The sequence below is a fragment of the Dufourea novaeangliae genome, unplaced genomic scaffold (assembly GCF_001272555.1).
Source record: "Dufourea novaeangliae isolate 0120121106 unplaced genomic scaffold, ASM127255v1 scaffold108, whole genome shotgun sequence".
In the NCBI taxonomy this organism is placed as follows: domain Eukaryota; kingdom Metazoa; phylum Arthropoda; class Insecta; order Hymenoptera; family Halictidae; genus Dufourea; species Dufourea novaeangliae.
This window is the reverse complement of record NW_015374014.1, coordinates 3,623,333-3,646,646: the sequence shown is the minus strand read 5'-3', so window position 1 is coordinate 3,646,646 and position 23,314 is coordinate 3,623,333. Positions and strand designations below refer to the sequence as shown.

General features: G+C 36.0%; 1 long non-coding RNA gene across 1 annotated transcript in view; it reads right to left on the bottom strand.

The window, feature by feature from the left end:
• The window catches only part of LOC107188780, a 191,391-nt gene that overhangs the window by 59,170 nt on the left and 108,907 nt on the right, over positions 1-23,314 (bottom strand). Inside the window, exon 2 of the long non-coding RNA XR_001516226.1 lies at positions 410-524. This is a non-coding gene — a long non-coding RNA (uncharacterized LOC107188780). The remainder of the gene's footprint in view (positions 1-409; positions 525-23,314) is intronic.

Below are 23,314 nucleotides of genomic sequence, written 5' to 3'. Positions count from 1 at the left end.
GTTACTGGTGGATCTGTAATCGTGGAGAATAAAGTAAACGCGAATTCGCTCTAAAAAAAAAAGGAAATCACCGGTTATAAAAAGTTATACACGGAGAGAAAATTTTCAAATGTGAAATCCGTATACCCAGTGCCTCGCCGAGTGTACCAGGGACGAACATTAAAAGCATTTTATCTCATTATAGCAGGTAGTACGGTACGAAAAATCCATTAACCCGCTACCACGCGATCGAAAATAAATCAGTGGAGGAACATCACCTGGTAAATCCACCATAAAATCCGGTGGGTATTAACAAATCAGGAAAGTACTTCCTCCGCCTTCCCTTTTTCACTCAGCGGGCTTAAGAGAATTTAGGAACCGACCGATGTCATTCTGCGTTCGTACCAACGGTTAACTATAGGTTACTAACCTTCCCAGGGCACGGAGCATCCTTCCCCGGGAACTTCGGACTGGGTGTCTCTGTGTGGGTTGGCTGGGTCCTTCGACCAGCTTACGTTTCGTCCACCAGTTCGAACCACTGAATCCTATTTTAACAGGCACTGTGTTAGCGTTTACAGTGAAAAGAACAGACGACAAATGTTATCATCGAAAACAGGCGAATTTGTATAGTATGTATATTTGTATGCATCGTAATATCGTGTATATTAGGGATATCAATAAGTACTTGACTATTTCTTTTTTAATAAACTGGTCATAGTTTTAGTTAACAACTCTGATTGGTCGGTGTTTCTCGTTAATATCTCGTTAACAAAGCCTCGGATAATATTCTTGCTAAGAACAAAGTTATTTGAAATCATCCCAGGAACCCTTTATTTCAAGAAGTCGAAGCTATTTTAAGACGCCCTGTATAAACAGATGAAGCAACAGAACGTTCAAATCGAGATTTCAAAATTTCTAAACTAACGACGATCACATTCCTCTATGAATTTTCGTTCGAAAGAGCTAATTTCCAGAAACGATACCGGTTACCAAGGAAATAGAGAATCGACACCATAAAATCGTGACGTGTAGACCATCAGCGTTCGACAGACAGGGGCAAGTTTCGAGCGTAGAATTCCTTCCCCTTGTAGCGATGGTCTTTCACCTGGTCCCTTTTTCCTCGTTCACGCCGCAATAACTCGAGCCGGAAAATGCGGGAATGTGCCGAAACCTTAACTTCATTACAGCGGGTCGCTTTAATTTTAGCGGTCAGCGCCGGCCCGACGGGAAATGGGGAAGGGGGTGGGAATGAAAGTCGGGAAAGAAGGACGAAATACGAGAGCACCGCGGTAACGAGCGTTGTTACGAACAAACTACCCCGCTGCCCGACCAGAAAGAGGGGAAAATTTCGAATTGCCGGCCGACCACGGTCCACACGCTTTTCACCCTGGAACCGTCGATTTTTTTTGCTGCGCCAGGCGTGCTCTTAAATAAGCCCAGGCGCCTTAAGGACCGACTGTTGGACCTTGAGTTCGGGTAATGAGAGATCTACGCGTGCGAAGAATGATGAATCCTTAACGAATTCTTTTTTTAACAGTGAACCTACCGGTTTTGACGTACTAATTTCTACCTCTTTGGAGGACTCGGTAGGTTTAGTGTTAATTATAAGGTTGACGTTGTATGGACTACTGGGTAATTAGTGGAAGCAAATGTGTTGTCTTCTTGGTGCAGATTTGATCAATTTGTATAGTATGGTATAATTTGGGTGAAAGGTTAGATCTTGTCGTAAGGCAGAATTTCTTTGGTGTAATTTAGTGTACAGTAGGACCACCGTATAACTAAAAATTAGTAATATATATAAGGAGTAAACATTACATTTCTATTGTTCTAAAATGAAATAAAATGTATATTATTTTCTGTGGTATTGAAAAACAAATTTGTTATTTGTTTTTAAAATTAGTGTAAAGCGGAACGTATGTTCCGCGTTCTAGGGGGCCCTACTGTATTTGCATTTTGTTCTTGACCTATAAGTGCTGTCTTAGGAAATAGATTGTAGACTTCTCCTTTGTGGTTGGTATTTTATGCAGTTATAAAGTACGAACCACAAGATGATCATTCGATATGATTGCATCGTAAACAATAAGGAAGGATGGCTTTTTTAAATAGATAATCATCATAATATAAACTGTTTTTCGAAATGTTTGAAGATTATAAATCTTTGTACCTACCATACAAAAATGTTCAAAAAATGGCACTGAGGAAAGTATTTTTTAAATATTTCACCGTGAACCTAAGATTATTTCGTATCCTGTTCACGATACTTTTCAATATGTTTCTTAAAAAAGTACGTCTTTACATTAACCCTTTTGATATTCGAGTGACTGCTTACGCAGTGGGTATGGCACATTCTTGTGTAACAATAACAAACGGCACAGCACGTTTCCGAAAACGTAAACAGAAATAAATACAGTAAACCAGACGACGTGGATAGTGAACCTATCATTATTTCGGTCATTGTATGTTTATAGTTGCGACCAGTATCGGATACTTATAGCGGTTCTACTAACGCCAGTGGAAATGTGGTGATTCAATATGAAGAAATAAATAGGAAGTATAAAAGAGAACGTGAGGTTAAATGTAGTATTATTTATTATTAGGTTAGTTATTAGTTATTATAATAAAAAAATAAGTTGAACGTGTAGATTAAAATTTGAGTTGAGTGTAGAAGTGCAGTTTCAAATATAGTATATTTCTTTTAATAAAGGTTTCATTACCTGTTCCCGGACGCAAAGAATTAAGTTAAAAGTTTGAGAAAACCGAAATAGAGTTTTACGACACCGACGTTAAAAAAAATTGTATATCACCGGGGAGAAGATGAATGGGGACGAAGCGTAAAGTGCTGAACAACTAAAATTTTCTTCTGCAATCTTGAATTTTATATTACTTCTTCACCCTCTAGTATGTAGAACGCATAAAGTGGATTCATTATTTTCTGAGGTGAAATGTTCCGTAATTCTGAACCTTTGGGATTACCATGGGGTATGGCTTGAGTTTATTATGATGTTAATCTCTGCGAACTAAAAATAAAACTTCCCGACAGAAGTCGTGTCTCGGTTATTCTGTTCCGTCAAGAAGAAAAAGTGATAAAAAAGCGAAATAAGGTCGAATAGGCTGAAGTTACTATATTCCACGAAGTTGCACGTCATTGTTTTATCTATGTAAACAGTGAACGCAGTGGTAAAATATTCGATTAAAAATACTACGTTGAAATGTTGCTCACATGACGTAGAGTACGAGTAAAAAAATATTATGCAACATGTTGTTGAGGAAAAGAAACTTAAAACACCTCTAGAACTTTTTGTCTTATTGTAAAAATAGAACAATACGGTAATGTAACAGTAGGCAAAGTTTGGTTATCTTTTTCTGTTTCATTGAAAACATAATAATAGCTGTTTCGAGTTGTCTAATATAGTATTAACAAAGTAAAGAATAAGGAAACAGAGAAGTTATTACAACAAGCGATAATCTACCAATATTCGGTCATACTTCAAAACTGACAGTACAATAGAAACAATGATATTTCTTACACAATAACAAGTCGAAATTCTACTATTCTCGAATAAATCATTTTTCACTGTGGTTTCCTTTTTTTAATATTATTTGCCTGTGCATCCCACTGAATGCAATTAGCTAATGCACCTGTCCATTACTTTCTGTTTCCACTTCTAGGAAGCATTCGCGGCTGTATATTTTCATTTTTCCATCGAACTGTCAGATTTTCTGTGCCTTCAATTTATCTGGTAACGATGTAACTGCAATACGCAATTTCATTGTTACCGAAAATGATCAATCGCATAACTTTAAAGAACGGAACACTTTTGCAAAACATTACTACATGTATTATGTCTTTTACATTCCACCTTATTACAAACATAAATAAATACGTTAATTATTCGGTTGGTATTAAATAGGTGTTTCAACATACGGATTTTGTTGTCCTCGATATAATTATAAAATATATGCAATTGTGTCAATTCTTTTTATAAAGTATGAGGGCTAAACTTTATACAGTGTACTAACAACGCTAAAAGCATGAATATTGAACAGTTATCTATTTCCCTCCAACTCAATATAATAAGAAAAAGGTACAATGAAACTTGGCATTTGTAAACTGATTTTTTGTCTTCATTATTATTTCACTTATGCGAATAAAGTGTTTAAATACTTCCATTTTTAGTTTATTATTTCACGCTATTCAATGTAGGTACATTTATACTATTCGTAATAAAAACGTCAGTCTCATCCAATATTATACATGTCTCGTATTAAATAATACCAGAATAAACAATTGCATTGTATACATAATATAATAGTTAGCTGGAAATTTAAACGCCACTTGGGTAATTGAAATAACGGAGATAAAATAAAATTTCGCCATATTAAATAGTATCAGAATACACATTTATATTTTATATAATTCAGTAACTTTCTGGAAATTTAAATCCCACTTCCAAAATTGAAATAACGAGCCAGTACTCGGTAGCATTTTCTGTTCGGTTGTTGTAAATTTAACGTGGTATATACCTTCCACCACTTGCTGATTTTTGTCCTGAAACACGTCAAAATATCGAATATCGCGGCACACACATCCCTGTCGCATGTAACGCTTTCCGTCCATTATTTTGTAATAATATGGCAATAACGAGGTCTTGTAAACGTGGCGCGGTCCGGCGGCTAACAACGAACACTTTTTGTCGCGTGCTCAAAGGGCCCCGGGGATTGGCTCTCTTTTATTGAAGTATTCGCACGCGTAATGACATTCCGGAATATAATTTACGGGCAGACGACGGTGGTGCCTGGGCGTGCAGCACACGGTATTTTTGCTTTCTGGCGGTTCGAGGGGGGGGATTCCAAATTGTTCGTGTTTTCTACATTCAAAAGCTGGACGGGAAAAATATTTTTCGTCGGTCATTCCTTCGCGGAGAAGGGGATGGGTGTGCGTAGCCCCCGGAAATACCGACAGAGGAAACCGAGGAGCAAAAAGCAGCGACTTTGACACGGGAATATTTTTAATGCGAGTCCTGTATACAAGAATTAATTCCCCGGTCCGAACGTGCCGTGTATCGTGCTTGGCACACTTTAATTAACAATTTAATTAAAACGACACTCGTAAAAAGAGCCATTATTTAATGGAATCCGGGGATTTAAAAGCGCCCCACCTCTCCCCCTTAACTCCTCTTTTGACAGAAATCTGTTACAAAGGCTTCCTCGATAATGCACCACCATTTTGTTTCGCTTGTGACGGCCGGGCTGACCGACCGTGGTCGCGTATATGTAAAAAAATATGTAAAGTACACACAGATTTCCACGCGAGCAACCGTCGTATATCGTTTCCGTAACACGATCCACGCGAAACGGCTGCACAGGTGCCCCGAAGATGGAAATTTTCTGTTATTCACGAAGACCGGACTGTCGCTGGTTCACGGTGTCTCGTAGATAACGGAGTTTCGCCCGGTATTTTATACTGAAAATGAACGTACGCGTTATATGTACTCCTGCACGAGTACTCGCCGGTTTTCCAAGATTTAAATTCAAAACTCACTTTGCTTCGAAACTTAAAACTGACTTAAATTACTAACTCAAATTCCATCGATAGTTCACACAGTGCTTTTATTAATCCACGTAACCGTGGAAATACTGATGATTTCTTCTCTATTATGTAGTATAATATTTTCAAAAATTGCATAATTTGTAAAATTATGGTATACTATACAGGGTGAATCACGAATCGTGATCAGTAGAGTTTACTCTGTTATTAGCAGTCCGATCGAAAATGATTTTATCAGATGTAGCATGGTTTCAAGAGAGCTTTAACGTGATTATAGCAAATTTTTTCTCAACTCTTTTTTTTTCATGATTTTTTAAGGGCATTTTCAATTTTTTGCGAACACAGCTATAATTTTTTTACGCCTATCTGTTAGAGGATTTTAAGACGAATTCGGTAAGTGTCATGACATAACATGTGTTAGGCGTAAAGAAATTATAGGTGTATTTGAAAGAAGTTGAAGGTGACCTTGAAAAATCATGAAAAGAAAAGAGTTGACCAAAAATTTGCGATCAATAAAAACATTTTCGATCGTACTGCTAATAACAGAGTAATCTACTGATCACGATTCGTGGTTCACCCTGTATGTAGCTGAGAATTTTGTACGGAAATACTAAACTAATTTAAATAATTTTGTGTGTAACTAATTTGTTATTTAACTTTTTACATTAAATAAGAAATATATGTACTGAGCAAAAATCGGGTCGTGATTAAAAAGAGGAACATTGACCGTATATCCCAATAAATCTCGATAGTAAAAGAGAAAAGTTATAACTAGACTGTGGATGTTTATGCATTTATAGCATTCCCTGACTTGCACAACGTAGCAAAGTAAAGGATCTAATAGAATTTAATTGTATTTAGATATTATTATTAACGTATTAATATCCCTAGTCCAGGATACCAACTTCTGTGCAATTTTGATTTTCATATGCATGTGTTCAAAATTGCAAATTTGCATAAACATCCGCAGGCTAATTATAACAAACTGGGAAATAAGGTTATTCATTGAAGTGTATTACCAAATTGTTAACAAATCCAAATGGTTGATAGAATAAGGTAATTAATTATAATATTCTAAATGGTGAGGTGTAAAATATTTAATACCTACAGTGTTCAACACTACAGCTTGAACATGCAGTTTTAGTCCGTTTTCCATCTTGAATGCGGAAAAAAAAATCGAGTATATCATTTTCTTAATAAATTGTATTTATAAAGATAAATAATTGAATTTGGGAGCATATATCCCAGCAGACATTATAAAAGTCACCTTGAAATGTATTGTTTCGTCAGTCTCAAAAGGGTTAAGTGATTCTATCGTTTTGCTCGAAGAAAAGTAACAGTAATTTTGACAATTTTGACAATTTGAAATGAGATATGGAAGATGAAGGATAAGGTTCCTGCAATATGTATTACTCGTATATGGATATTTTAAGCTTTCATGTAATAACAGGAATCTCGAAATTCCGTATTCGAGCCGTCCACCTATTTTAATACACTCTATGCCGTCTGAAAATGTCAGGTTTCCAGTTGAGCTTTTACAATGCACCGACGCATTGAATATTTAAATTCTGCATAGCCTGAATTCTCAGTTTTCCACGTTCCGTTTCGACAATAAACTAAAGAATATATTGTACATTTCACTTTACTATTGAGATGAGTCCTAAGTAACTTCCACCGTGTATATTAAAAAACTATTGAACAATAATTAATTATCAACGGTAATGAGAATTGTTAAACCGAATGTAAATTATTGAATTTACTAGTATTGAGGAACGTGTCACAGATTGATATTAATTGCAAAGTATGTTGAATCTTCAGAAATTTGGAAAATAAAACCGGAAGTTCCGTATGACTCAATCTTATATAAAATTGATCTAAAAGTCAATCGATAATAGGTCAATATTGGAATGAAGCTAATTCGTAAAATAATGTAATTTATAATAGTGTACTGTTCCCGGGTTGCTGCTAATGACCAATACAAGCAATTGATAGCAAGTAATTAAGAAAAACCTCAAAGTCAATAAAAAGAAATACATAGTATAGACAACTCGTGATTAACATAGCACATCTTTTTCGCAAATGCCTTGTGTATCATACACGAAAGTAATTCTTATTACTGTCGCATTTTTTATGTTTCATTCAGCAGCTTAATAGATCGCCGAATTTTATTGGACAGTTAAAACTTTTAACCAGATAAAATTGTACGTACTAATAAGTCTCTCCTCCCTTTGGACTACCAATAACTTTCTATACTTTATTAGGCGACTGTATCTTTTCAGGCTACGTGACTCGGTTCTCTCTATGCAATTCCTCCGCAACACGTAATTTTTCTTCACGGGAACTGCAACGCATTCCTCTGCGTTTAATGAATTACGATAAACTTCTGTTCCAAACGATATACCACGAAAATATTGCAAATTGTTACATTTCGAGCAACTGTTTCCAGAAAGTGTCGCAAGCTACACAATTGAAATGAAACTTTTAATTGGCAATTGAATATGAAAAAGGATTGAAAAGAGATTCCTCGCACGTTTTGTAAGTATAAAGTATGCAACAAAATGAACGCCGTATTGTTCTGTGTACAATTTTGAATAACGCTGGAAGAGACATAATTTCGAAATAATAAGACCAATTTGATTAACATTCAAGCTACCGTCGAACGTATTCCATTGACAAACATTCAATTACTTTCCCTCCTATCTGTTAGGAATCGTGAGTTTATTTATTTGTAAAATGGCCAATTTAAAATTAACGTTTACCGATATAAAAATTTTCTCAGAATTTCCATTTAACAATTACTATTATGATTTGTAGACAATGTAAATCAATATAATATTTTATAATCTTTTATTGTAATCTCCGCAAATTACAATGTTGAATATTGAAAAAAAGACGATTTCTAAAAATATTTCCATTTGTGGATAGGGTGATAAACATTTATAAAAAATTAATAATATCTGAGTGTCTTCACGCTCAGGAGAGTTGAAGGATTCACGAGGTGAATTCTTACATAAAGTGTCTTGAAACGAGGGCAACAGTTTCCAATCAAACTAGCATAATTATAGTGAAATGCGGTCACTAACCTATTGTATTCCATTATGACGGTCTTCCATAAGCCATTCGAAGCGGGACGCACCCATTTCTGGTTTATAACAAAAGGGAGCTAAGAGTTTAATCGCGTTGCTCACAGAGCGCTGTCTGATACGCTGTAGAACCAGAATTAATGTCACTTGATTAATTGTACTTACTGCGATGACACAAACCAATTTCAGGTGTTCGCTGCTTCAGACGTTGTTCTATGAACTCGTCTAAAAATCTACTATACGCGTGTTAATGTATTTATTATATTAAACGCGATTAAAATGAAGGTGTTTTATCAAAATTTGTTCCATAAGGATATTTCTGAATTAAAAATATTTTTAATAGTACCCTCTACTTTAAAGATTTAGAAACTTTTTTTTACTGAAATAAGATTGATATTAACATTCTTACTAATAAAAATTATCAAACCATAAGGTTGGGAGTAATTTGAAAATCACAGTTCATTATATAAATTTTGCAATGTCGTGTATGAAACCCTTGCTTCATACATATGCATTTTGTATTTCCTAATGAATTAAGAGGTAAATTTGAATCAAAGCGGAACAATAGTCAATGATGAATTTGAGGGAATCAATTAGTTCCGGTTTCGATATAATTCTCTGCTGAAGGTTTAAACACGTCGAGGGTCATACGCATCTATTTACATATATTCTGGAGGTCCAGCTGCCATGAAATGCGAGACAATCGTCTTCTGGCTGTATCACATTTGTGGCCAGATAGAATTCCATTACTTAGCGCGAGCCATATCGCTGCATTTGCAAGAGACCCGTGATTAGCTGCGCAAAGCTAACCTAACGCTTCATGAATTCCATATCAGGGATTGTACCTCGCGAAATTAACTGATCGTAGAGCGCGAGGAACATGTGAACGATACACGCAATACTTTTTTATCAACATCCATTTTCTAGTTCTTTCCTGATTTTGATTGTGACTCTGATTACATTACAATTATTAATTTCCTAAGTTCACAATAATTGCAGAGGTAACAATAACTGTACATGTTCGGAAAACTGTTTACTTTCTAAAAATAGGCAAACAGAATTTGATCGAACAAACTAAACGTTTGTTTTAATTATTGTTCACATATTGAACATAAAAAATGCGTTCATTAATGGTAGAAACGTGAAGTACAGATACAAAAGTGCAATTACCTTTGTTATTTTTTGCTAAATACGAAATGACACGATAAAATAGAGAAGAATGACCCTGGACGATCAACGCTTGGTGAGGAATTTTAAATAATAAAATAATTGGACGTTTAGCAACAAGATACGTTACGTTTTTAGAAGAATCATAACCGGTCCCTTTGGAAGACTTCTTTTTATGGGGAACATTGAAAGATGATGTTTATCACGAGCAGCTAACTGCTAATTAGAGAGCATGCAAAATACTTAGGTTTTGTGCATCAACTTCAATCAAAGAAAGAGCATTTCAGTCTTGCAAAACGTTTAAGTGCTTGTATTATTACTAAAGGTCACCATTTTGATCATGTAATTTAATACAAATAAAATGATTACACATTTTGAATTTGTCATTGCTTTATCATAATTTCTTTAGTCGAAGGTCATTTCAAGGTCATAGTATCCTATATCGTTGAACACGCCTTGATATCAGTTACTATGTTATGAATTGAAAAACGTATGGTGCCATTTAAAAAACCACACATGACCTTTAGAAAAACCATGAAGATAACAACAATCAGAAGATAAGTTTATAACATCCATATTAGCCACCTTGAACAGCACTATTTTCCTCTAACATATTCTCCTATCTTCAATCCTAACAAAGGTATTGTGATGTTCCCTTTCCCGTGAATCATCCTGTACATGAAGAACCTAGCGAATTTTGTATGTATTTTAAAATTAAATCTCAAGAATGTATTAATTGTATTCCCTTGACACTTTCAATGAAAATATGAGCACTTAAAGCGGGATCGGATAATAGGAAGTCGACTATAAGCTACTAAGCTGTTACACCCCTGTAATGTCATGGATCCTCCGGTACTTTGGTCTGGAACCGAGAGAGGTGTACTACTTTCGCAAGTGCTCACTTCTATTTCAATGAATATATCCATAAGTCCCAAATTCATCCTATCGTCCCACACGTTTACTACTCTTTTACGACCTAGTGACGAGTCTGGCTGGTGTTTCAGAGACGAAACGAGCCTCCTCTTTTCCGTCTCATTCCTAACTACAGTGAATCCTCGATGCGTGTTCGAAAGCTTCTAGGCACTGAACATGAAATATTTCATAAACTAAAGGCCATATGCGGCTGAAGCAAATATCATTGGCTTTAGAATTCCAAGCTATATCCAGAGTGCTGAACGTAATTAAAAAGTCAGCGTTACACCTGGGGACCTTTCCTTATCAGTGCCGAAAAGCCTTCGAACACTCATCGAGTATTTTCTGTATCTCTCCCTTTTTCTTAACCTGCTTCACATACTCTGTTAACTCCGACATAAGAACTAATTCTAATTATTTCTAATTTCTGCAGCAATAATGTCAAGTCCAGCGACTAAATCTCCTCTATCAGTGTTAGCATTTCACCCACGATCTCCCATCAGATATTAAGAGACCAGAGAGATGAAACAGGGCGATGAGCGGATCAGTCCAAGCGATCGCAACTTTACCACGTTAGCTGCCATATGAGCCACCGACGGGTCACATCTTGCCATACCCACGGTACCTCGAAACACGCCGGCGTGTCGCATCATATTTTCCAGTATTTTATTGATTCAAAAGTTAAAATATAAAATAAGTTGTTCCTACGGTTACATAGCGCATCAGAAATGTTTGTTTCTCACTAATGTAAGACGATGTTAGAGTTTCCTTTAATTCGATTATAAAAGAGAATAATGAAGATGAACTTTTGATGCCATATCATGATTTGATACGTCGACACATAGGGAAACAGAAGTAAAATCTTCACCAGCAGACAACGTGTTGGACGCTTTTTTAGAGGTTTGGACGACGGTATCGGTCGTACGCTAGCTATTTCCTGTGTTCCACGGGCTCCCGAAACTCAACGGCGAAAAGGGGGTGACCCGGGAACAATCGTCTTCCCAGGCGCAACAAAAGCTGGCCGAGTTCGGAATTGTATTGCCCGATACGAGCGACGCAATAGCAGTTGCGGAACCACCGAGCTCCGTGGAATTCGCGTTAATGCCATTCTGTTCCCTCCTCTGATACCCTGGCGCTCCCGTGCAACTAACAGTCGCCAGGCCGTTCCGCAATCGGTCATTTTCTGCATGCAATATGCTTTTCAGAGCACGCCCGAAAATCCCCTAAAATATTCCTCTGCTTCGGCGTACGTACCGCGGGTATCGTCGGCCCGACAATTTTCAAGGATAAGTCGAATAGATTGGTGAGCTCTTTGCAAATATTGCGCTTTCTACTGTTTTCTCGTAGTCGTTCATTACTGATCGCGAGATGGGTTGGAAAAATATTTTTTTTCTTGGCCGTGAAATTGTTATCGAGATGTGGCTTACTTTGTTTTAAATTGGTAAAAAGAATTAATGTGTTCGTGTTTAATGTTAAATCGATGGATGATAGAGACTTACGTAGGACATCCTGTATATTGAATAATTATACAAACGTAACTTTGGGCTAAAGTAAATTGTATACCTATTAACATACAAAGATTAAATTCACACGAATTAATAAGAAAAAAATTAAATAAAACGTATGTGGTGTGCCCCTTGATGCCATTTAAGTTTCACTCCTCAAAATTTTCAGAAAGTGTACCGTTAATATCATGAGGTGATCAAGTTAGCTGAGACACCCTGTATAGAAATGATGAACATTGCTTTAAATCTCGTATGTGGATTTTAGACTGTTTGGGTTGGTTCAAGATTTGGATTTAATATCATTTTTACATTATTACATTAAAACTTAAACGACTTAGAACGAGATCATTTTTACCATAAGAAAAAGTGAATATTTTGTACGGGAAACATGTATTCCTAACAGAATACGATAAAACTGAAGCTTTAATAATATTTAATAATCTTATCATTTCGTCTGAACATTTGGAAACCTATACAAATATCGGCAGTATAATTACTACAAATGGAAACAGCGGATAATAGATGGATTTCTTTAACTGTATTCTATTCGAAAGTAAATTTGTCAAATTGACAGATTCAATTCTCTTCGAATACAAAAATTCACATGAAAAATGTCTTTTCTAGTATTGTTTCATTTGTTTCGATTTGCTAAGCATAGAATCATTTATTTTCAGCCGTACTACGAATAACAGCAATTCCTGTAATATTTTCAGCGATACTAGCCAGTGTATGAAACTGCATAACTACAACCAGTTGCCATCTCTAATGTATGATGCAGCAAAAGAATAAAAGCATGATATTTCACGGATTTGTTTATCGGGCGCTCGTACGCCCCCTCAAAAGGGAATACACATTTTTATTCATTCGAAAAACGGATGGGATGAGAACCCTGCCTCTAAGGATTCTGCGTCTCTGAAGAACTGGTGATAAATACCGCCATTACTCTCCTGAGATAGCCGATGCAAGATATTCTCCTAGGTCCTTTTAGCGCGGAGAGAAAAACAGAAACATTTACAGACGCGTTCATCGATCTATCTTCACCGCGAATAGCAATCCTGGTTGCCCAGATATACATATATATAACTTGTTATCAAAGATCTCGCCTTTGGGATTCGGTTTTTCGTACTCAGCGAGAGTACATTAGACCCGGAGGTTGTTTGGAGAATGGATGAAGTCTGAAAAAATAATATTTTCATAATTCGCGAATGAAAACGAATTCACCATTAACCCGTGACGAAAATGTTTGGTCGGCGAATGACTCTCATAGTGTGTCGGGCGAATGACTCTCATAGTATTGTATCTCGTAATAAGTGTAAAAGATAGAATTATACTACCTCTGTTCAATAATATCGTGTCGACGATTACGCCCAAACGAAGAATGTCTTGGAAAAGGCAGAGGGTGTATGTGGAGTGCCCCGCGGGTGGTGCGAGTCATAGGATCGCAGCCACGATGACCCTCGCGGTGCCCGCGGGGCAACCGGGCCGAGGGGGTGGTACTGGGGGTACCACCTCCTTTCGCGGTCGGCCTACGAGAAGACAGCGTCGAGAGGTGGCCGATCGTAGGAGGTGGAGGGACGGCATCACAGCCGTCCGGGAGGGGAGCAATCGCCCCCCTCCAGAGAAGAGTCCTCCCCTTAAACACCTGTAGGGGAGGGCAATGGGCAGTGCTGATCGCGGTTATACCGAGTAATCCCGCTACCAGCCCTCTGCCCGAGGGTCACCGGGGGGTTTTTAGCGTGGTGAAATCCCGCATTGGCCGTCTCCGCCCCCAGCGGAGGCGGTGTACTTTTTCAAGGTTTTCCCCCCGTAAAAAAAAAAAGAAAGAGGGTGTGTGTGGAAGTAGAGGTGTCGGGTTGTCATGCAATTTACCTAGTAAGAAGTTGCATCATCCCCAGGAAGGGAAGAAAACTTCAAATTCTTAAGCGTATTGTTTGGAAAACTGAAAAGGTTTTAATGTCTTGTGATGTCACTCCGCATAGTTTCATATAATTTATATATTTCGGTGATTGTTACGTTATTTTATATGTATTTGGTAAGGGTATGTTCCATTCCAAACGCCGTTCGGGTCAATGTGACTCGTAATGGAAGTTCCATGTTTAATTATGCTTTGTATTGCAAACGTTTGTGATTTAATGCATTCTTTGTAGTTAACGGATATTACAAAGCGGGTCAGTACGCATAGAAGTGATTCGTGCAGTAATTATAGTTGCACTTACGCTCATTCACGGAAGACTGTTACTTTTCTATGATTAAATTACGTACAAAGATTCGAATTTTATTTCAAAATTAGGAAAAATTTATCAGAAAATAATAGTAAAAATATCGACAATGAGAATATATAATTAGAAACGGCATACAAATTTTTGCACTTAATTGTTATTTGAAAAGTATGTGAACGAATATGTGAGTCACTGTATGTTAAATTGTTATGAACTATTAAGATGGGAAATATGGAAGAAGTCCAATAAAAAAAATGCGATTTAATAATAATGAAATAAACGAAATTCCGAATAACGAATAAAAAAAAAACAGAGTCCCGCAGGACAATATGTTGTTTCGTGCTGTATGGTTCCCTTCCTGACATTTTGCCAAGATTTATAAACAAAAAGAGAGAAAATCAGAGGAGCGCATACAGGAAAAGTGGCTATTCACGTTCACCGACTCTCTTTCTGGTTTGAATACCATGTATCGGGCGCAGTATCGATATCGTAGGGGACTTTAGGTGCCAACTAGTTTCCCGAATTACCATTTAAACGGATTCAAATTGTTCCACGGTTCACGTTGTTCATAGTCGGACCATGCTTTCACGGATTATAGGCCGACACGGGTTACCTCGCTTCTATCGAATTCAGTGGAAATCGACGTCGGTAACCCCGAAGCAAATAACCTGACCATTTTTACACGAACCAGAATGCAAGCCAATTACGTTTGAGTGTGCTTTCAAGGCTTTATCGCGACGTTTTTCTTTTTATCCAAGGAATCCTGTTTTTTGTAAAATTGCTTCTTAACCATAGGAATCCTAAGGTATTGGAAAGTTTAAGGTCAGCCCAAGGATGGGCCGTTTTGTGTCCATGTAAAGAAAAGTGCCAAAAATGCTACTTTCTCTACTGGCACTATTTTTATTGCTATAATACTTTTATTACTATATGCATACCATGTGGAAATTTGTTTCTAAAAAAAATACGCAGTGAAGTGTACAAATAAATGTTAAAAAAAGGAAATACTCCAATAGTTAATACAAATAATTACACGGTAATTTTTTCATTTACTAGGAAAACTTACACTTATTTACTTTGAGTCTTCATTAAGTTATTCATCACAACATTTGTCTTCACAATGTGCGTGCCACAGACATACTTAAAACCCACATGCAAAAATGCACAAGTGGTTAATCGTTTATTCCCAAAAAATATGAATTCCTACGATATCTAATGCGTTTGTTTACAATCATTAAATACAATTACTTTCTGACCCAAGACCAGATTAATGGCAGCTTACACAAGTTACTTCATGGACAAAAAATAAAGTTTAAAACTTTGTAGATATTTTTTTCTCTACCTCCCTTGGTTTCTCTCCTAAGGTTGCTTCAGTTTGATCCCTTCGGCGGGCGTTTGAACATTTGAAAGAGTCTAGTATAATACGTTTGACAGTTGTAATACTACAATTCTTCATGGCAAAACAGCACAATTGTTAGCGACAATGATTCTCAGAAGATCAAACGAGCTTAAAATTTTCTTCGAATTGCGAATTCCTGTCATCATTTCCTTGTAATAAAAGTATGTTAAATTCATGAATGGAATTCTTGTTACTTTTATGACTAAACGAAAATGTAATTAAACAAAGTCAAATTTTCGATTTCATAGTAGGAATGATCTGTTTATTCCTTCGTAAGGTTTCGGTTCTCGTGATTTTTAACCGAAGTTCGATGATGTGTAAGTGCAGTTGATAAAGTGATACACGCGTAGAACTATTATCAGCGACGGTCGAGGGACAATTAGAAAGTTCCGGTAGCGGCAATATTGTTAAAACTTTGTAATTGCGTGTAATTACCAGGGTTGGTCAGCGGTATGTGGAACTGGCTCAAAATTCCGGTACTGACGGTAATACATGAATTCTATATTAACAGATACTGAGGATAGCGATGAAGTATTATAGGTAGGGAGTTACAGTGTCGACAATCTCCCGGAGCGTTTGTGTAAAATAGTAGCATCGATTCTCAAATGGTTTCAGATATACCTACAAAAAAATGTGTGGGACAAAATTGCAGGGATTCGACCGCAATTTCTACTTACGGAATGGATATATTGGGTGTACTAATAAGTAATCCACTAATTTCTATAAAATTCTGCGTTTTCTCGGAAAGAACTCGAATATTTAGGGCTACTGTAACAATATTTATTATTTGCCTGCAACATCCGATGTTATTTTGACTGAATAAGAAATCGGGAAGGTATTCAGAATGTAAATTTTAGTACATCCTTACTGTAACTATAATAAATTACTTATTGGTACACCTAATATTTCGTCTATGTCCACGCATAACTGAATTAATAGTGACATAGGAAGATAAAATATCAGAAATCAATTAAATATTTATCATAGTACGATCCAGACTATTTCTAAAAGGCTTTGATCGAGTATTTGGATGATAACTCTAGTAAAAGATGTTACATAGCCTTCGAGAGGAAAATAAAATTGTTTACCAAAATGGCAGCCATGTAAAGCAAAAATTCATTAAATTTGCAAATGGTTCAGGTGCTAAAAAAAATAGCAGATATTGACATAATAGTAGTTCACAAGATAAAAGGACGTCTACTTTATATGTATGACAAAGCTGAAGTAGATTGGTTAACTGATTATTGAGATATCGTGGCAGCCAATTTGGAAAACATGGTTTCGAGAAAAACGCCTGTACTCGTGCAGCGGACCATCGTTCTCCGGTGTATCGTTCCCTTAAAATCGTTATTATTTCGTCATTTCAATGAATTGAAGCCTATCACTTTGGGAACACATTTTCAAGGTATTATACTTTAAGAAAATACAATAAAAAGAATCGACTTTTTGACCCCTTTGAATAGGAACCCCCCCTTAATGAAATGTATCAGTATTCCAATAGAAATATAAATTCGTTGCAACTCAGTTCCTAATTTTAATTAATTCATATGTCCGTCATAAGTAGACTGCGGATTTTTATGCAAAATAACATTTTCTGAAGTAATTCATACACACGAGGGCAAATGTAGGAGTTTTTTTCTTCTCTTAAGTATCTTATTCGGTTTAGAATACAATAGGAAACTCGTTGTACCTGATGAAAGTTTCGTCTTTCATTGTATTTCACTGACCCCTATAATCTATAAATGCATAAAATCCGCAGTCTAGTCATAAGTACCGAAGTGATCGGAAACTTTTCGTCGGCAGTGTACGTTTACTCGATCGACGCGTAACGTTAATAATATCATTTCTATCCCCTGACTTTCGACTGACACAAAATCCGAAGAAATCTACGAATTAGTTCCGTAGGCAGAGCCGGGGAGCAAATCACATAAAATATGCAAACGCAAGCGGGTCGGGCAATGGGACGAGATCCACGGAGGCAGAGGTGTTCGAAATTTTCTTCATCGCCGTGCCAAATCCCGTAAATTTCGGAAGCTATTAAGTTTATCGGGCCGGGTAAGAATCCCCCTAAGTTTTATAAATGGCGCGCGACCGATCTGCCAGCGTCGCCGTTGCCGCCTTCGGTGCAATCTACGAAAAAAGCTCGTTCTTCAATTCACTTAATTTTACCGCGGCGTGGCGTACGGGAGGGTAACAGGGGGCTGCAGACTTTCCTGGGACACGGCCGATCGATATATCGTAATAGAAAACGTTTCATCCGTCTCATCGTCGTCCCAATCCATCTCCGAACGATGGCCCCAGTGTGTGGTTCAGTAAGGCATCGAAATCTCCCGAACAATAAAACCATCTAAATGACCAGTTTCCTTAGTTCACGATTGTGAACTTAGCTGTAGCTGAGATGTTTACGTTGGATGATTTTTTAACGATTTATAGGGAATTATTATTATTTATGACATTATTATTGATAAATACATTTTTCTTTTGTGACTCCTGATCGTAAGTGTATGATTGTGTGGGTTATAGACTGTGGATGTTTATGCAAAATATCAATTGTTAAAGAGTAATTGATAGATGTTAGAAGCACAAAGAAATGCATTTAATATATTAAAAGTTCTATTACGGTCAAAGTAAAATAGAAATCGTATTCAAATATATTGAATTTACTATTCTAAAATCCACAATCTAGTTATGATAATATTGTACGCTGATTTATGAAATTTGAAATTGAAATTCCCAACAGCTGAATTTCTAACAATGTTGCTTTCATAGTGAATTATCTTATTAACACTTTCCTTCCCACTGTGGCTATATGAATACGTGTTATAAATTATAAAAGAAATATTAGTATCGTGTATTTTTTATATACGAATTGTAATATGCGTTTTCAAACTTGTCGGTAAAATAAGACATTACTTTACTTCGTTTCATTTATTTTCTGTGATTCAAATGTTGAGCAATGTCAGAAATGCAATAAAAATCTACAAGGCCTTAATTTTTTTCAAATATTTCAAAGGAGTTTACCGATAAAAGGTAAAAAGAATGAATTTTATTATATATAATAACTTTACAATGTAAATTGTTATACATAACTCCGACAACAGTCAAAAAGTTGCGAAATGGCAACAAATGGGAAACAGCATTAAACGCTTTCAAAATGTTAAAATGTTCTTGTGAATTATGTCTCATGTCATATACACAAAAATTGAAAAAGAATATTTCTTTGCGATTGATAAACAATGTGGGAATGAAGAACTTAACTCGATCATGAAAAAACGAACACATAATCGTTGCACTTACCTATACCTTCAATAACTTCTTATTCTTTTTTGGACCTTTGAAAAAATCTATATTTTTTAATTCAACTTGAATTGACATTTTCATCGGAGCTTAATTTACTGGTCTCCTTTTTAATGATTGAAAGTTAATATTTGGAATTGAAATATAGACGAGAAATTCGTGTTTTATTTTCGTTACACTATTATTTCCCCCGAGGTGCGCTTCTACGTTTTACGGTATAATTTATATATTATAATCGGTATTATAATTAAATAACTATATAATGACATTTCATATCGGACAGAGTACAATGTTTTCAAGGTACGAAGTACAAATTGAGAAAAAATATAGTGATACAAATAAAAGAACTGTTAAATAATACGAAACCATTAACAAGTGTTTTACTTTACTAACTGAAATGATATTATTAGATGATTTTTACTAAATTTGCCAATACTATTTGTAGTAAGACATTGAACAATTTTATGTAGCCTCATAATTATCTGTTAAATATGTTCTAACAGTTAAAAAAATCGTTTTCCTGCCCCATGACTATTTTCACTATCTGTCAAATTGTTTGTAAAAATCTCAACAGTAATGCAACAGCTCATTTACATTTTCAGGAACTTCTTCTCGAAACTACGGTTTTAAATCGGACGTTTTCACCAACCGTGACAAGCTACGTCCACTAAGCTGACAGTTGGGGTGAGGAAAAGTGGACGGGTTTTCTCGAGCCGTTTCGACTTATGTGACTTTGCGTTAAATTTCATTGACCTTCTTTGACTTCCCAGAGGTGTGATTTTCCGAAGAGAATCCGCGCTCGACCTCAACATGTGCGCGGGAGGTAATGGTAATTTAGAAAATCTCAAGGCGATGCGATTCGCACGCTGCAATTCGTCACCCGTGGGAAGGAAATAGTGGCCCCGGTATTTTCTTAAGATTCCGTATTCTACACCTCTTTTGAGGGCTGCTTTCACCTGCAATTGTCAATTGTTCCAAATTAAAATTCTTAAAGAATTTGCTAAACGTTTTCGGATGAGTTTTACTTTATGAAAATTAAAATAAAAAATAATTATTCCGCATAGAGGATTTAAGTTAACATTGTACATATTCACGCATCCGTGATGCCTTCTAGTAAACAAAATTCGATGGGAATAATAACTTTAATAGAGGACAATACTGTCCTCTTTCGTCTAATTACCTTAACTTGTCAAACATCCGAGAAAAATGAGGTTCTACAATTGTATGTTTACTTTATTTTTGTTTCACACGCAATTTAAACATAAATAACTGAAGCATAACTAACGTAAGCATAATAAACGTCTTTATTATTGCTAGAAACTGTTAATTATTCTCAAGAAGTAAAGTAACTTCAACTTCGTAATTAAATTTTTATTATTTCTAGTAACAACTTAGGACTGTCTAACTTAGCAGGGTAATAAAATCTAGTAATTTCATTTGCAGAGCATTTATAACAAATAAATTAGATTGCTTCTAGAGCCCTATAGAGCACGTAAGGCATTCGAACGTGAATTACAATGTGAAAAATATGTGGAAATCCATATATTTCGAAAAATCTTGAAAAACGATAATTTGTTAAATGGTATATTTTAACTAAGGAGGGCAGAATAATACTTGCACGTGATTTTTAATCTCATGAAACTTTTAATAACGGAATTTCCATGATTTTCTTTTTAAATCTCTAATACTTCCAGTTCGTATAAGTATTTATGATTTATTTATGTGATTCTCAGCACTACTTTATCTACCTCGCAACTCAATCTTCGAATCCATCCCGGTTAGACAGAAAGAAATAGAATTCAGGTTTTAAATTTAACCTAAGGTACGCGGTTAGATCGCTTTTAAAGTTCTCCCGATACCGTAATAATTATGCTTCAAGCACTTACTTGTCTTTTAACGCGACGCTCGCCCATATCGGATGCATAACTTATGTAACCTATGATCTTCTTTGGCGTCGATCCTTTGATCTCACGAAGGTCCTGTATAGCGGATACGATCAGCGCAGCAATTTTCATCGGCTTTACGATCCGAACCTTTCTACGCGATATTTTCTTCTTGTTCAGCTTCCTCCTCGGGGCCATTTCGCCGAGCAAATTTTTAGCGAGAAATCGCACGCCTGGTAAGTAGAATTCGAACTTGAAATTTCACAAAATCGTCCTCAGCCAACACCGAAATATACACAGAACACGAAGAATTTAACCATTACCGGCTGCCAGAAAAATTGTTTCCGTGTTCGTATGTTTTCATCCCAACAATTTGAAGTTGTCGTGAAATACCAATTTCAAGAAACATTCTGCAACGCGACCGAACTGTCACGGAGGACATGCGAAAACTTCGATTTTTCCCAGGTTTGTTCGATTCAGTCAAAATAAACTTCGATTTGTCTTTTGGAAATTTGTTCCTGTAGCAGATAGTTGATAGTTTACATTTTTCTAACAAAACTTGACAATTAGGGTAGTAATTGAAGTAGCTTTTAAGTAAATATTAGACATTATTTTCTTAACTATCATCTATCCATCATTTCCCCAACTTAATTTGTTCCTCGGTGTCACATTTCAACAGTGGTAAATAATTCATATACTGAAGAGATAAATAATTAAATTTGCAAATACTTTAAAACAAAAGTCACCGAGCCTCGCGAAATTTAGGTACATATGACAGAAAAACGTCACTTCTTAGGAGAAAAATGTGTCAAATTGACATAAGGAACGGATGAGGATCAGATATTTTGTTAGAATAATTGTATATGACACATATACTCTAAAAATAAATGCCAACTAAAGAGTAAATCTGTCAAAATGAAAGTGATTCGTTAGTTTCGAGAAACTTCAGTTTTAATTACAGAAAACCGTGAATTCAGCACTTAGCTCATGAAATATTAGATTTAATCGTACTTCACAGCGACCGACCGTTAGCGATAATTAGTGATGATAACGAAAGTTGTAGGTACGTGACCACCAATGAATCATTTACAGACAATACGTGGTATGTGCGTTTCCACAATTAATCGAAATTCGGAACAGCATTTCAAACTATCGCATCTGCACCCATATATGTACATATGTATACGCACATCATTATTGCTCAGAAATTTATAGTATTTCAGTGCTCTGATAATGAAGTTATATCAGAGTTACTCGGAAAAAATTAATTATTAATTATTATTTAACACGCAAATGCAACTCACTACTTAAATAATCTTTATTATTTCCCCGCTTACAGACTCTACTGAAGTGTAATTAAAAGTCCATCAGTGTTATAAATTCTTTGATTGTATAGCTTATATGCATTCTATATGTTCAACGTATGCGTAATATTAATGTATTTCACATAATGAACATGGTCTATTTTTTATAAGGATTGTGTAATGAAAGTTATTAACGTCCTTCAATTACATATCTATATTCAAAGTGTGAAATATTTCATTTCACGAAGTCATGAATCACTAAAATAAGTGGATATTCACGAAATTAAATAAACTATATCACAAATAAGTTTTATATGTAGTTATATAATATGTTATTTACATAACATTTATCTCCACTATTGACGGTATTCTAAGGTTAAAAATAAACTAAAAATTTCTTGCATCTGTAGTATTGAAGTATCAAATAAATGCGCACAATTCATCGACTGGTATTATCATTTAAAGTAATATAATGACGCATGACACGTATAATCCCGCGTGTATTCTGGAAATCTCCCTCGAAACGTGTGTTCCAATTAACTAGAACGCACCCACGGTCACTCCCAACGGTTACGTTTCTTTATAACAAACCGCATCGAATCAAATGATCTCGCTGTACATAAATCATAGAGCGTGCCATAAAATTCAAATTTAAATCCCAAACGACCCAACTTTTCTTTCCATTCCGCACACGTATGAAACGGCATCGGTTTCGCTAGACGGAGAAAAAACTATGCGTATTTTCCACCAACCGCTCAATCAGTCAACTTTACGATAGACGTGCTATCTTTCTCGCAGCAAAAAATGCTAAAGTCTTGAATAATACATCGCTCCACGCAGATGCACTCTGCATCGGTATCAGTTTTAAGGAAGCGTAATTGCCCTTTTAGTGGGCTCCCCGCCGGGTGGTTCGATAAGGTTGGCACGCAAATACGTGCAAATTAGTTCCCGTCAGAGATAGGTAGCTTGGGCCTACCGTTGCGTTGATATGCGAGAACGTCGTTACAATGATCGAAAGTAA